The sequence below is a fragment of the Tachyglossus aculeatus genome, chromosome 23, assembly GCF_015852505.1.
Source record: "Tachyglossus aculeatus isolate mTacAcu1 chromosome 23, mTacAcu1.pri, whole genome shotgun sequence".
Classification (NCBI taxonomy): domain Eukaryota; kingdom Metazoa; phylum Chordata; class Mammalia; order Monotremata; family Tachyglossidae; genus Tachyglossus; species Tachyglossus aculeatus.
In genome coordinates, this window is record NC_052088.1 from 12,820,012 (window position 1) to 12,833,906 (window position 13,895).

At 48.1% G+C, this 13,895-nt stretch overlaps 1 long non-coding RNA gene across 1 annotated transcript; it reads right to left on the minus strand.

Annotated features, from left to right (window-relative positions):
* Positions 1 to 990: 990 nt before the first annotated feature.
* On the minus strand, positions 991 to 5,219 carry LOC119944776. Its single transcript, XR_005455958.1, has 4 exons — positions 5,070 to 5,219; positions 2,390 to 2,524; positions 1,222 to 1,268; positions 991 to 1,131 (listed from the first exon to the last, which is right to left on the minus strand). It is a non-coding gene; the product is annotated as an uncharacterized LOC119944776 (long non-coding RNA).
* Positions 5,220 to 13,895: the final 8,676 nt, after the last annotated feature.

Below are 13,895 nucleotides of genomic sequence, written 5' to 3' on the forward strand. Positions count from 1 at the left end.
TAATTTGTACCTGCTGCTTTTAACTTTTCTCACAGGGCTCTATGTATCCCCACCCGCATTCAGACTGTGGGCCGGAGAGGGACCTTGTCTTTTCTACTGATAACAATTCTGGTATTTACGCGCTTACTATGCTCCAGGCACTCTACTAAGCGCTGGGATTGATACAAGCAAATCCAGGTGGACACAGTCCATGTCCCACACTGTTCATCCCCATTTTACAAGTGAAGCAACGGAGGCATAGGGAAGAGAAGTGGCTACCCCAAGGCCACACAGCGGACAAGTGGCAGAGCTGGAATTAGAAGCCCTGACCTTCTGACTCCGAGGCCTGTGCTCTATCCACTAGGCCACACTGCTCCTCACCTGATCTTGTACCTACCCCAGCACGGTAAGAGTAAGCATTTAAATACCATAGCATGAGCAGCAGTGTTGATTGCGATTGTCTCTGGGAGACGGACAGGCCCTTCAGCCAGTGTAAGCCCTAAATGGGACAGGGGCTGTGTCCAACCCGATTATCTTGTATCTACCCCTGCGCTTAGAACAGTGCCCGGCCCAGAGTAAGCACTTAACAAATACCAGAATTATTGTTACTGTTGTAACAATACTATTTTTACTGCTCCCACAACCCACCCACAGTCTTACCACTCCCAAGGGGGAGCAGAGAGCCTCAAGATTTGGAAGGGGTGCCCCAAACCTGCCCTGTGGCCTGAAGCCAGAGGCCATCATCACCCACCAAGGCAGGATGGGGCAGCGGGGTCCAAGGCCCGGTCTAGGTGAGACAGTGTGGGTACTGGGAGGTACTGGGTTCTAGTTCCAGCTCAGCCATCTGCCTGCTGTGAGACCTTGGGCAAGTCACTTGGAGAAACTGGGGCAAGCAGAGGCTATCTGGAAAATGGGGATAACAACACCTGCCCCCCCACAACCTCCACCTCAAAGAGGACTAAATTGAGAAAAAGTGTGACGTGCTTTGGCAGTAAAAGCGCTAAGCAGAATTAAGATATTACTGTTACCAGTTAACATCACGTGGTTATTTCCAAACTGAGCAGTCCGGTGCAACACAAACATACTAGAGAACTTGCAGACAATGTTGACATCTGGGGAAGCGGCCTTCGTCTGCATGGTTTCCTAGAGACCCTGAACAGATTTATGGAGAGACGAAGAGACCTTAGAAGCAATCACATTTCTAAAATACAAGTAAATAGTTGGTTTTTAATAAGAACTCACCTGGAACTCTTGACTATTGCTCACCCTGAGCCCAGTCTGTATGGAATCTGAAATTAAGAAAACATTGTGAGCACCTGTGAATTGTTAGTTAAACAACAAAAACAGTGACTACAGTCATTTTAATGTATGTACAGATGTGGATGCCAAAGAAAAATCTTCCCTGGGGACAAGTTTTTCTCCAAGTGGCCTCACTGAATAAGTATTTTGGCCTTCTACGGCCGACTCGGGCCTTCCCATGTATCTGGGAAGGGACCCCACTGTTGGGTAGGGACTGTCTCTATATGTTGCAAACTTGTACTTCCCAAGCGCTTAGTACAGTGCTCTGCACACAGTAAGCGCTCAATAAATACGATTGATGATGATGACCTGGAGGTGAGGACCCAAGAAACACTGCAGCAGGGCAAAGTGACCTATGGAATATGTGGGGTCCCAAGCCCACCCAGCCAGTCAGTGGTGGAGCCCAAGTGAGAATCCGCCTCTGATTCCAAGAATCAGTATGAGTTGTGCCATGAGTTTTGCCAACTTGTACTTCCCAAGCGCTTAGTACAGTGCTGTGCACACAGCGCTCAATAAATACGATTGATTGATTGATTGATTGATGAGGTATTTTCTAGGCCCAGAAAGGGTAAGGAAACATTCCTGCGATTTCAGCTAAGCCAGAGCCTTCCTCAAAGCTCTGAGATGATGTAATCAGCGGGAAGGTGTCATTTACTCATGATTGAGTAACTCTGAACTGCCACATGAAATTGCATTAACCTTTACAACGGGCTGAAATTGTTCTGCAAGACTCCAAGCGGGAGTTGGGGCTTCGGATGGAAAGCGTCTGGAGCGATGGCAATTAAGATAATGAACAATCTGACCTTCTGGTAACACCACTGGGGAAAAACATTCAGTGCGTCTGCATTACATGGCAGAGAACTGGGGGAGCGTCGGCATGGGGCTATAGGAGGTGAGAGGCCCCGCTGGTCCACCCCGAGGGGCTGCTACAGGGGCAAGGCCCCATCCCCACAGAGGCCTGAAGGCGTACCTGTGTCCCCGCGGGGGGCTAAGGGTGGGACGGTCTTGCATGGGTCTCTTCAACCACACCTGCTTGTTGTCAGTGGCATCACTCCCAGACTCAGATCACCACTGCCCTTTTCTCTTTTTATGGTATTTGTTAAGCACTTACCATGTGCCAGGCACTTTACTAAGCGCTGGGGTGGATAGTCTCCCAGCTCCTTTGCCTTGAGCCTACGGGATGGGATCTTCCGCCTGCTTCTGCTTCCTGGGTCAGTTCCTCTCCCCTCCTCCCTGTTGGATGCACCTTTAAAAAAGACGAGAACCAACAGGACATTTTTTTTTTGAAAGGAGGGTCGCACCTCCACAGGGGCACCAGAAACAGCTCCCAGCAGCAGGAACAGTTTTTTGCTGGGAGCCCGGGACCCTCTTGGCCTCCTGATAAGCAAGGCTGGAAAAATGAACTGATGTAGGCTCGGGGCCCCGCTCTCCTTGGTGAAAACACAAAAGCAAAAAGGCATCACCCAGAAAAGTCAGGAACAGGGCCTAATTTAGCATGAATAAAAACGACAGGAAGGTGGTTACTTCTCCACTGTAGGCCCTAGTCTATAAGCTCACCGTGGGAAGGGAACATGTCTACCAACTCCGCTATGTCGTACTCTCCCAAGTGCTTAGTACAGTGCTCTGCACTCAGTAAACGATAAATACCATTGATCAACTGATTGATTGTTACGGCAGTCTGGGTCTGAGGCCACCCTGCATGGAACAATAGGAGCCAATGGAGTAAAAACAGGTGAACTGCTATCATAGTGTTCATGCTTCTGATTTTCATCTTTTGTCCCTCTAGACTGTAAACTTGTTTTGGGCAGGGAACAGGTTCATCAATTCTGTTGTTCTCTCCCAAGTGCTTAGTATTAAGAGCTCACCTCCTCCAGGAGGCCTTCCCAGACTGAGCCCCTTCCTTCCTCTCCCCGTCATCCCCCTCTCCATCCCCCCCATCTTACCTCCTTCCCTTCCCCACAGCACCTGTATATATGTATATATGTTTGTACATATTTTTTACTCTATTTTATTTGTACATATCTATTCTATTTATTTTATTTTGTTAGTATGTTTGGTTTTGTTCTCTGTCTCCCCCTTTTAGACTGTGAGCCCACTGTTGGGTAGGGACTGTCTCTATATGTTGCCAATTTGTACTTCCCAAGCGCTTAGTACAGTGCTCTGCACATAGTAAGCGCTCAATAAATACGATTGATGATGATGATGATGATGCTCAATTAATATCATTGATTGATTGACTGACATTCGGATTGGCTTTTTCCTACCTTCCCCTCCCCTCTCCTTAGACTGGGCCACCTGTGGGAGCCAAGGATAGGTCCGCATTCTTAGATTCTCCCTAGTGCTTAGCACAGTAATTATGCCCTGTTACTGCTCAATGGATGGTTGTGTCTTTAAGAGGCTATATAAGACAAGATAGCGCTTTGGGGTGGGAAAGAGTTGAAGCAGGACTAATTTCTCACCCTGTTGTTCCCGGGCTCAGGAGAAGTGGACATCATTTAGTGTGTGGAAAAGAAACAGAGCCTTGGATTGCTGAGCCTAATCCTACAGGAATTTGAGCAATGAAGGATTTTGGACATCCACGTTGTCAATCCAACTCCATTCATGAGGAACATTTTTTGAGAAACCACAGTATGGACAGAGGTGCTGCTCCCATTTCTTTGGTTTGTTCTTTGCACAATGGGTTTGTTCTCATTCTACCCCAGAAACTGAGGATGGAGTGAAAACCGTCGATCCACTACAGAAGTCAGAAAATTAGCTCAGCCCCCCAGGCTCTTCACACTGAATTGGAGGTCTACAATGCTGGATTCGGCCTTTTTGAAAAAATGGTATTTGTTAAGTGCTTACTATATGTTCTAAGGGTTGGGGTAGCTATAAGTTAATTAGGTTTGACACAGTCCCTGTCCCGCATGGAACTCACAGGCTAAGTGGGAGGGAAAACAGGAGAACAGAGGCCCAGAGAAGTTAAGTGACTTGCCCATGGTCACACAGGAAGCATTTGGCAGATCAGGATTAGAATCCAGGTCCTCAGACTCCCAGGCCTGTGCTCTTCTGACGGGGCCAATCAATCCTGCACAAGGCTGAGGAGGGGAAGGAAGGAAGGAAGTGGGCACGTTTCTTTTTTTTTCTTTTGGCATTTGTTAAGCGCTTACTATGTGCAAAGCACTGTTCTAAGCGCTGGGGGGGGGATACAGTGTGATCAAATTGTCCCACGTGGGGCTCACAGTCTTAATCCCCAATTTTACAGATGAGGGAACTGAGGCTCTGAGAAGTTAAGTGACTTGCCCAAGGTCACACAGCAGACTTGTGGTGGAGCTGGGATTCGAACCCACGACCTCTGACTCCAAAGCCCGGGCTCTTTCCACTGAGCCACGCTGCTTCTCTAAAGGACATAACTTTAAATTATTTTATCTCCCCTGACTCTTTGCAGCGCTGATCATGAGGAAGTATGACACCAAAACCAAATCCTTTACCGTCACGGTCGCAACGACAAACGGAAGTAAAGCCAGGAAGGCGTGGGCAGCCCAGAACCACGATAAGGATGCAGCTCTGGAAACCGAGACAGTTTACTTTACCCAAGCGGTCTTTACTGAGCACTTACTATGTGCACAGCACTGTACTAAGCCCCCAGGTACACAAGGACTAAGGTTGGGGAAAAAACTGAAGGTGCGATAGCCAAAAGCGCAAAACAATGCCACGACTTGAGGAAGTAGCCGAGACCCCCAACTCTCTGAACGCCGATAGTGCCACTCCAGATAAGAAAAGCCTTGCAAGACCTTCCTCCCGTCACCTACCGTGGAACACGTGCGCCGGGCCAGGAAATTCTTAGCTCACGGTAGACGATCGTGACATGGTCGAACCCGACGTCCACAGCCTCCCGTGGGACCCTTAGCACCGTGTCTATCAGAGAGGTGCAGATGGGTTGAAAACTGGTTGAGAATGGATCCTGAGGCTTTGTCGAATCCTAGGGAGACAATTAGGTGGTCATCAATCATCATCAATCGTATTTATTGAGCGCTTACTGTGTGCAGAGCACTGGACTAAGCGCTTGGGAAGTACAAGTTGGCAACATATAGAGACAGTCCCTACCCAACAGTGGGCTCACATCATCATCATCATCAATCGTATTTATTGAGCGCTTACTATGTGCAGAGCACTGTACTAAGCGCTTGGGAAGTACAAGTTGGCAACATATAGAGACAGTCCCTACCCAACAGTGGGCTCACAGTCTAAAAGGGGGAGACAGAGAACAAAACCAAACATACTAACAAAATGAACAGTATGTTGCAGGTGGAGGAGAAGCCGGAGGACGTGCTGTGACATGTAGTGCTTTGGAAGGGGGATCGTAACAAATAATAATAATAACAATTGTTTTAAGTGCTTGCTGTGTGCCAAGCACTGCTCTAAGCACTGGAGTAGATCATCATCATCATCAATCATATTTATTGAGCGCTTACTGTGTGCAGAGCACTGTACTAAGCGCTTGGGAAGTACAAGTTGGTAACATATAGAGACAGTCCCTACCCAGCAGTGGGCTCACAGTCTAAAAGTAGATACAATGTAATCTGGTCAGACATAGTCCCTGTCCCACATGGGGCTCACAGCCTTAATCCCCATTTTACAGATGAGGTAATTGAGGCACAGAGGAAATAAGCGACTTGCCCAGGGTCAAACAGCAGACACATGGCAAGGCCGATATTAGAACTCACGTCCTCTGGCTCCCACGTCTGTGCTCTTTCTACTAGGCCACGCTGCTTCTCGTAGGGGATATGTGTATGTAGAGACCAAGCTAAAGTATTAAAGTTAAGGGGGTGCTGGAGGTTGTTGGTCTTGGGGATTCATTCATTCAATCGTATTTATTGAGCGCTTACTGTGCGCAGAGCACTGTACTAAGCGCTTGGGAAGTACAAGTGGGCAACATATAGAGACGGTCCCTACCCAACAGTGGGCTCACAGTCTAGAAGGGGATGCTTTACCGCTTCTCTTTAACAACCAACTGCACAAGATTCTTCATCTCTGCGTACCTTTTGAGGCAGAGGGAGCCCTCAGAACCCAGGATTTAAACGTTAGGGAGGAGGAGGAAGCAGTGCAGCCTAGTGGAAACGGCGTGGCCTGAGAATCAGAGGACCTGGATTCTAATTCCAGTTCCATCACTTGCCCGCCGTGTGACCTGGGACAAGCCACTTAACTTCTCTGGTGCCTGTTTCCTCATCTGTAAAATGGGGATTCAATTCTACTCCCTCCCACTTAGACTGTGAGTCCCACATGGGACGGAGACTGTGTCCAACCGGATTATCTTGAAATACCCCAGCGCTTAGTGTAGTAATTAATCAATCAATCAATCAATCAATCAATCGTATTTATTGAGCGCTTACTATGTGCAGAGCACTGTACTAAGCGCTTGGGAAGTACAAATTGGCAACACATAGAGACAGTCCCTACCCAACAGTGGGCTCACAGTCTAAAAGGGGGAGACAGAGAACAGAACCAAACGTACCAACAAAATTAAATAAATAGGATAGAAATGTACAAGTAAAATAAATAAATAAATAAATAAATAAATAGAGTAATAAATATGTACAACCATATATACATATATACAGGTGCTGTGGGGAAGGGAAGGAGGTAAGATGGGGGGATGGAGAGGGGGGCGAGGGGGAGAGGAAGGAAGGGGCTCAGTCTGGGAAGGCCTCCTGGAGGAGGTGAGCTCTCAGCAGGGCCTTGAAGGGAGGAAGAGAGCTAGCTTGGCGGAGGGGCAGAGGGAGGGCATTCCAGGCCCGGGGGATGACGTGGGCCGGGGGTCGACGGCGGGAGAAGCGAGAGCGAGGTACGGTGAGGAGATCAGCGGTGGAGGAGCGGAGGGTGCGGGCTGGGCTGGAGAAGGAGAGAAGGGAGGTGAGGTAGGAGGGGGCCAGGTGATGGACGGCCTTGAAGCCCAGGGTGAGGAGTTTCTGCCTGATGCGCAGATTGATTGGTAGCCACTGGAGATTTTTGAGGAGGGGAGTAATATGCTCAGAGCGTTTCTGGACAAAGATAATCCAGATAATCCAGATAATTAGCACATAGTGGGGGCTAAACAAATACTATTATATATAAAAAGAGTAGAAAGGAAGGAAGGGAGGTTCAGTCCAGATCCCCACAGTCAGACCTGGAGAAAATCATCCCCATGTGCAGCCCCAGCCTGGCTCTCTCCCCCAAAGCCAGGCCTGTCCCACAGCAGAGAGCCACCTGGGAGGGGCCCCAACCTGCAGATTGTCCCCATCCCCTGGGGGAGGGCCAGCACCCACATTGCCCTTCCTTCCCTATTCCAGACACCCTCTCTCTGTGCCTTGTTGATCACACCGGTGGGGAGAGGGTCCTGGGTGCCACCCCAAGCCTCAGGGATGACACCCAGCATGATCTCTCCTGGCTGAGTCACCGTGGATGGGTAGGTGGCACCCCACCAGTCTGTGGGTGGCAGGGATGGCCACCTGGGCGGGGTGGAGTGGGGCAGTGGGGGACTGTGGCCTTGTAGTCCTAAGGCTCGGGACTGTTCTGGACTCCCCCCTCCCCCCCCCGTTTTAGACTGTGAGCCCACTGTTGGGTAGGGACTGTCTCTATATGTTGCCAACTTGTACTTCCCAAGCGCTTAGTACAGTGCTCTGCACACAGTAAGCGCTCAATAAATACGATTGATTGATTGATTCTGGAAGACGCCTTCGGCTCGACCTCTCGGCTACCACCCAGACCTTACCGCACTTCCTCGCCGCTGCTGGAGAACTCCACCTCCGCTCATATTTCTCATTGCTGGGAGAATTCCTCGGGCCAGACTTACAAACAAGTCCCAGCCCACACAGCTATTTTACAAACCCATGTTCCTCCCAGGAAGAGCCAACGGGACAAATGAAATTAGTGTCCCTGCTGCCCGGCTTCTGATTGGGGTAGCCGTTGGAAGGTTTGAGGTAATGGATCTCCATATAGCCCCAGCGTGCCATGTCCCTCGCTGGCTTCTAGACTGTGAGCCCACTGTTGGGTAGGGAATGTCTCTATATGTTGCCAGCTTGTACTTCCCAAGCGCTTAGTCCAGTGCTCTGCACACAGTAAGCACTCAATAAATACGATTGATTGATTGATTGATTGGTGGTAGCAAGCCTGTCCCTGCCAGGATCTCTGCCCCACGGCAGGTGCTCCCTGGGGCAGTATGGGGTGGGAGTGGAGGAAGAACCCCAGTCAAGAGTTATCCCAAAAGGCTCCAGGAAATCCAGGGACCAAGTCAACCTCAGAGCCCCTGCCCACGGACCTGAAACATCTTGTGCAACAATGGCATCTCCCGCAGACACCAAATCCTGCCTCTTCAATCAATCAATCGTATTTATTGAGTGCTTATTCATTCATTCATTCAACCGTATTTATTGAGCGCTTACTGTGTGCAGAGCACTGGACTAACTGCTTGGGAAGTACAAGTTGGCCACATATAGAGACGGTCCCTATCCAACAGCGGGTTCACAGTCTAGAAAGGGTGTGCAGAGCACTGTACTGAGCACGTGGGAGAGCGCAGTACAACATGCTCCCTGCCCATGACAAGCTTATAGTCTAGAGGAGGCTTAGAATCTCAGATCGTCATGAATTCAGAGTTTAAATGATCCTAAAATTAAGGCTGAATGTAAAAAGCTGATAATTAAGGGGTTGACAATTAAGTTACAAAGAAGCGTGGCCTAGTGGAAAGAGCACAGACTTGGGAGTCAGAGGACCTGGGTTCTAAGCTCAGCTCCTGAACTTGGACTCTTCTGTGCTTCAGTGTCCTCACCTGTAAAATGGGGATTCAGTAACTGTTCTCCCCCTTACTAGCCTGTGAACTCCATGTGAAACAGGGCCCATTTCTAACCTGATTTAACTAGTATCTACCCCAGCACTGAGGACAGGGCCTGACACAGAGCAGGGGGTTAACAGAGACCACAGTATTCAAATAAAACCCTTCACTCCAGAGCTATTAGAAAGGTCTCTGATACAAACCGTTTGGTATCGCTTCCGGCTCTGTTCAGGATTATTAACGTAAATCCTTTTTGGGGAGAGCGGTATACTGGGAACTTCTTCATGCTCACAGGAGAACATCTTCCTCAGGAATGTGTGCTGGAGGAGAGATTGTCCCCAGACATGACCATTACTCAGCCTTGAGCAGCACCGATAGTCAGATCTTGAGTTTCTTTGGGCGCCTTCCCACCCTTCCCCTTGCCCTGAAGCCTAAGGGACCCAAACAGCCTTTTAGACTACAGGCCCTGCAAGCAGCCCACCCACAGCATGGCTAAGGGTTTGGGGCATTATTCCAGGAAAGTGGGGAAGGTGGGGTAACAACAGAGCAATTTCCAGAGACCTGCTGTGGGCAAGGCAATGCCCACAATACACTTTCTCCCTCAGGCAGTATTGGGAGATCGTTTAATTGGTCGCTGCTGCTTGAGTGGTGACCTGAATTCATAAAATAATTCATATCTTGTTCAATCTGTCTGACTTGGGGCAAAGGAACACCCATTCTAATAAGGAACGAAGGCATCCCCTCCCGATAAAGTAGCTGATCCCTCCGTCTCGGGGAGGGTGGCTGGCTTTCGATTTAAAGCCTCCCCTGGGTGGAAAAGTCTCAACCAGAAGTTATCTTCCCAAGCTGGGAGCTCCAGAGTGGAAAACGTCGACAGCTCACGGGCCGCAACCCACCTCCCGGATAAAACCGTGGGTGGATGGAGGAGGGATGGTGAGGGTCACACCCAGAATTACCACAAGAATCTGCCCTGTGTCTTCTTCCCAGCAACTGCCACCTACAAAATCACAGCAAAAACCAGCAGGACAATGTGGAGACAGAGGGAGGGCCCACTCTGAGCTCTGACTCAAGTTTATTACCGCATCTCAGGTGTGAATTCTGGGCTCCTTTCCAGCTAGGCTGCTTACTAAGGTGATGTGGCGGTTCATGAAAGCTAGGCCAAGAGAAATTTTTTTGTGCTGCTGGCAGAAATGCACCAGTATTAAAAAGAGGGACCCACCCTCCTTAACAGACACCTTAACGTTTCATTATCACATAGGTGCTGATCGCCCATGCTGCTGTAGAAGACAACAACGCCTACACCTCTCTTTTGACATTCTATCTTGTCATGGGCCAGAGGGCCTCACCCTCCTTAACAGAGACATTAAAGTTTCATTACCACATAGGTGCCAACCACCCAGAATCAATTATGCTACGGCCTGCTGTGTGACCCTGGGCAAGTCACTTAACTTCTCTGAGCCTCAGTTCCCTCATCTGTAAAATGAGGATGAAGACTGTGAGCCCCACGTGGGACAAACTGATCACCTTGTATCCCCCCCAGCGCTTAGAACAGTGGTTCGCACACAGTAAGCACTTAACAAATGCCATCATTATTACTATTACACTTCTCTTTTGAGATTCTAATTTTCCATGGCCCTGAGTAGAGGAAAGAATCTTCCTCATTCAGTCAGTCAATGGTATCTATTGAATGCAGAGCACTATACTAAGCACTTGGGCGAGTATAATACAACCGAGTTAGCAGACACATTCCCTACCCATAAGGAGCTTACAGTCTAAAGGACTACTCCTTCATCATCATCACTAACATCAACAGTACTTAGTGTAGAGAAGCAGCATGGCTCAGTGGAAAGAGTACGGGCTTTGGAGTCAGAGGTCATGGGTTCAAATCCCAGCTACTGTGACCCTGTGGGTAGGGATTGTGTCCTTTAAAGCACGCTCCCAAACAGTATAGTGCCTTGCACACAATAAATACTATTGTTTGATTGATCACAGAGCTATACTGTCTATACTAAGTCTATACTACTATATACAGTACTATTCTAAGCACATGGAAAAGTAAGAGGAGTAAAATAAGTAAAGAGAAGTAAAATATAACAGAGAGGTAAAAGTCTGCCCTCAAGGAGCTCAATCAGAATGGTCACTTAATTCTACAGCCACCTGAGTGTCAAATGTGGGGCAAAACCCAACGTGGCAATTGGGATATCCTTGGAAGGATAAAATAGAGTTCTTGCCAATTCCATTTCTATGGGGTTTTGGAGACAAAGGCCACTAAGTCACACCCTCCTCTCAGTTTAGCAAAACGCGCAGTAGCTGGTCTGCAAGTAGCAAGCACTCGAGAGAAGCAGCATGGCTTAGTGGATAAAGCACAGTCCTGGGAGTTACAAGGTCATGGGTTCTAATCCTAACTCCGCCACATGTCTGCTGTGAGACCCTAGGCAGGTCACTTCACTTCTGTGGGCCTCAGTTCCCTTACCTGTAAAATGGGGATTGAGACTGGGAGCCCCTCATCTGGAACTAACATTTTCAACACAAGTAGAAGTAAGAGGGAAGATTAAAACCTTTCTGGGCCACAGGAAGTCACTGTCCAAATGGAAAAAAATAGCACACTGACAGTTCTAGAAACTCAAATACATAAAGTTGACTGGATTTTCAAGAATGGTGAGCCATCTTAACAAAGCTAAGAAACCCTGACACATCTGAGTATAGACAGCCACTCTGTCCTGTTCCCAGACGAGCAGATTTAGTGAAGGAGGAAGGGTGTTCCCGTGTAATGTAAACTTTTACTGCAACATGTCAAAATGCAAATTATCCCATTTACTTTTGCTGAGCATTACAATGACTCTAAACTTTTCCAAAGCCTTTATTTCTAAGAGCAAGGGCCTCCAAAATAAATAAATCCACCTACACACAATTAAACATTCCACCGTGAACTCACTAATCACTCTTATGAATATAGTAGGAGCACACAGAAGGTCAGAGACAAAAGTTGGACATCATGAGTATGATCTTGATATACTCACATCGGGTACTGCTTAACAAATACGATTAAAAAATAACAACAAAAAAGCTAACGAGCATCTGGTTTACGGCTTGGGTTCTAATCTCGGATCTGCCACTTACCCATTGTGTGACCTTGGGCAAGTCCCTTAACTTCTCTGGGCCTCAGTTCCTTATCTGTAAAATGGGGATTCAATATCTGTTTCTCCCTCCTACTTAGACTGAGCCCTCTGTGGGACCTGATTATTTTGAAGCTAACCCAGTATTTAGAAAAATGCTTGGCACATACATAGAGGAGCAGCGTGGCTCAGTGGAGAAGAGCCCGGGCTTTGGAGTCAGAGGTCATGGGTTCGAATCCCGACTCCGCCACATGTCTGCTGTGTGACCTTGGGCAAGCCACTTAACTTCTCTGAGCCTCAGTTCCCTCATCTGTAAAATGGGGATTAAGACTGTCAGCCCCACGTGGGACAACCTGATCTCCTTGTAACCTCCCCAGCGCTTAGAACAGTGCTTTGCACATAGTAAGCGCTTAATAAATGCCATTATTATTATTATTATTATACATTGGAAGAATGAACATAGTAAGCGCTGAACAAATACCACAATTAATAAACATTTCAGAGAGGCGGAGAGCCATTTCATCAGAATGGCATCTCAAAGGGAACAGGATTACAGATTTCTGGCACGGGAAAGCCCTCTCCATGTCCTCTTTCAAGCCTCACCCAAAGAGGATCCCTATTTATCGGTAAACCTGATCGGGGCAGAGAGACTTTCAGTTCTCTCAGACATTCTACCTTGGGGCAACTTTTCACAGCTATTGCATTTCCAGCTTCACGATGGGAAGATGAGTCACTGCCCCTTCCTTCCTCTCCCCCTCATCCCCCTCTCCATCCCCCCATCTTACCTCCTTCCCTTCCCCACAGCACCTGTATATATGTATATATGGTTGTACATATTTATTACTCTATTTATTTATTTATTTTACTTGTACATTTCTATCCTATTTATTTTATTTTGTTGGTATGTTTGGTTCTGTTCTCTGTCTCCCCCTTTTAGACTGTGAGCCCACTGTTGGGTAGGGACTGTCTCTATGTGTTGCCAATTTGTACTTCCCAAGCGCTTAGTACAGTGCTCTGCACATAGTAAGCGCTCAATAAATACGATTGATTGATTGATTGATTGATTGCCTTACCTTCTCCGCCTGCCCCGGGGAGATCGGAGAGCTTGCTGGAGATCAGAACTAATAGATGCAACAAGTGAAAAATGGCCATGGTGGGGAATGATCAAGCACAGTAATTACCCACCGATTTGAAATCAAAACACACCGAACTCGTTCTACAGACTGAATATGAACCTCTGCCCGCTGGCTTTTTGGCAGGTGGGAACGATTCCTCTCGCCGGGACTGCGGAGGCAAGGGCTCCAAAGGAGAAGCAGCGAGGCTTACTGGAAAAGCAGGGGCTTAGGAGCCACAGGTCATGGGTTCTAATCCCGGCTCCGCCACTTGTCAGCTGTGTGACGTTGGGCAAGCCACTTAACTTCTCTGGGCCTCAGTTACCTCATCTGTAAAATGGGGATGAAGACCATGTGGTACAACCTGATAACCTTGTATCTGCCCCAGCACTTGGAACAGTGCTTAACACATAGTAAGCACTTAAAAAATACCATTATTATTATTATTATTATTATTATTATTATTATTATTTCTGAGCCATCCTTGCTGCCGTGGCACACGGAGAGAGCCAGCTCAGGGAAGACGGGGAGAGCCACCGTGAAATCCCCGCCATCCCAGTTGGAGAGGGATCCTGCCCTAGGCTCCGCAGAGAGCGGACGAAG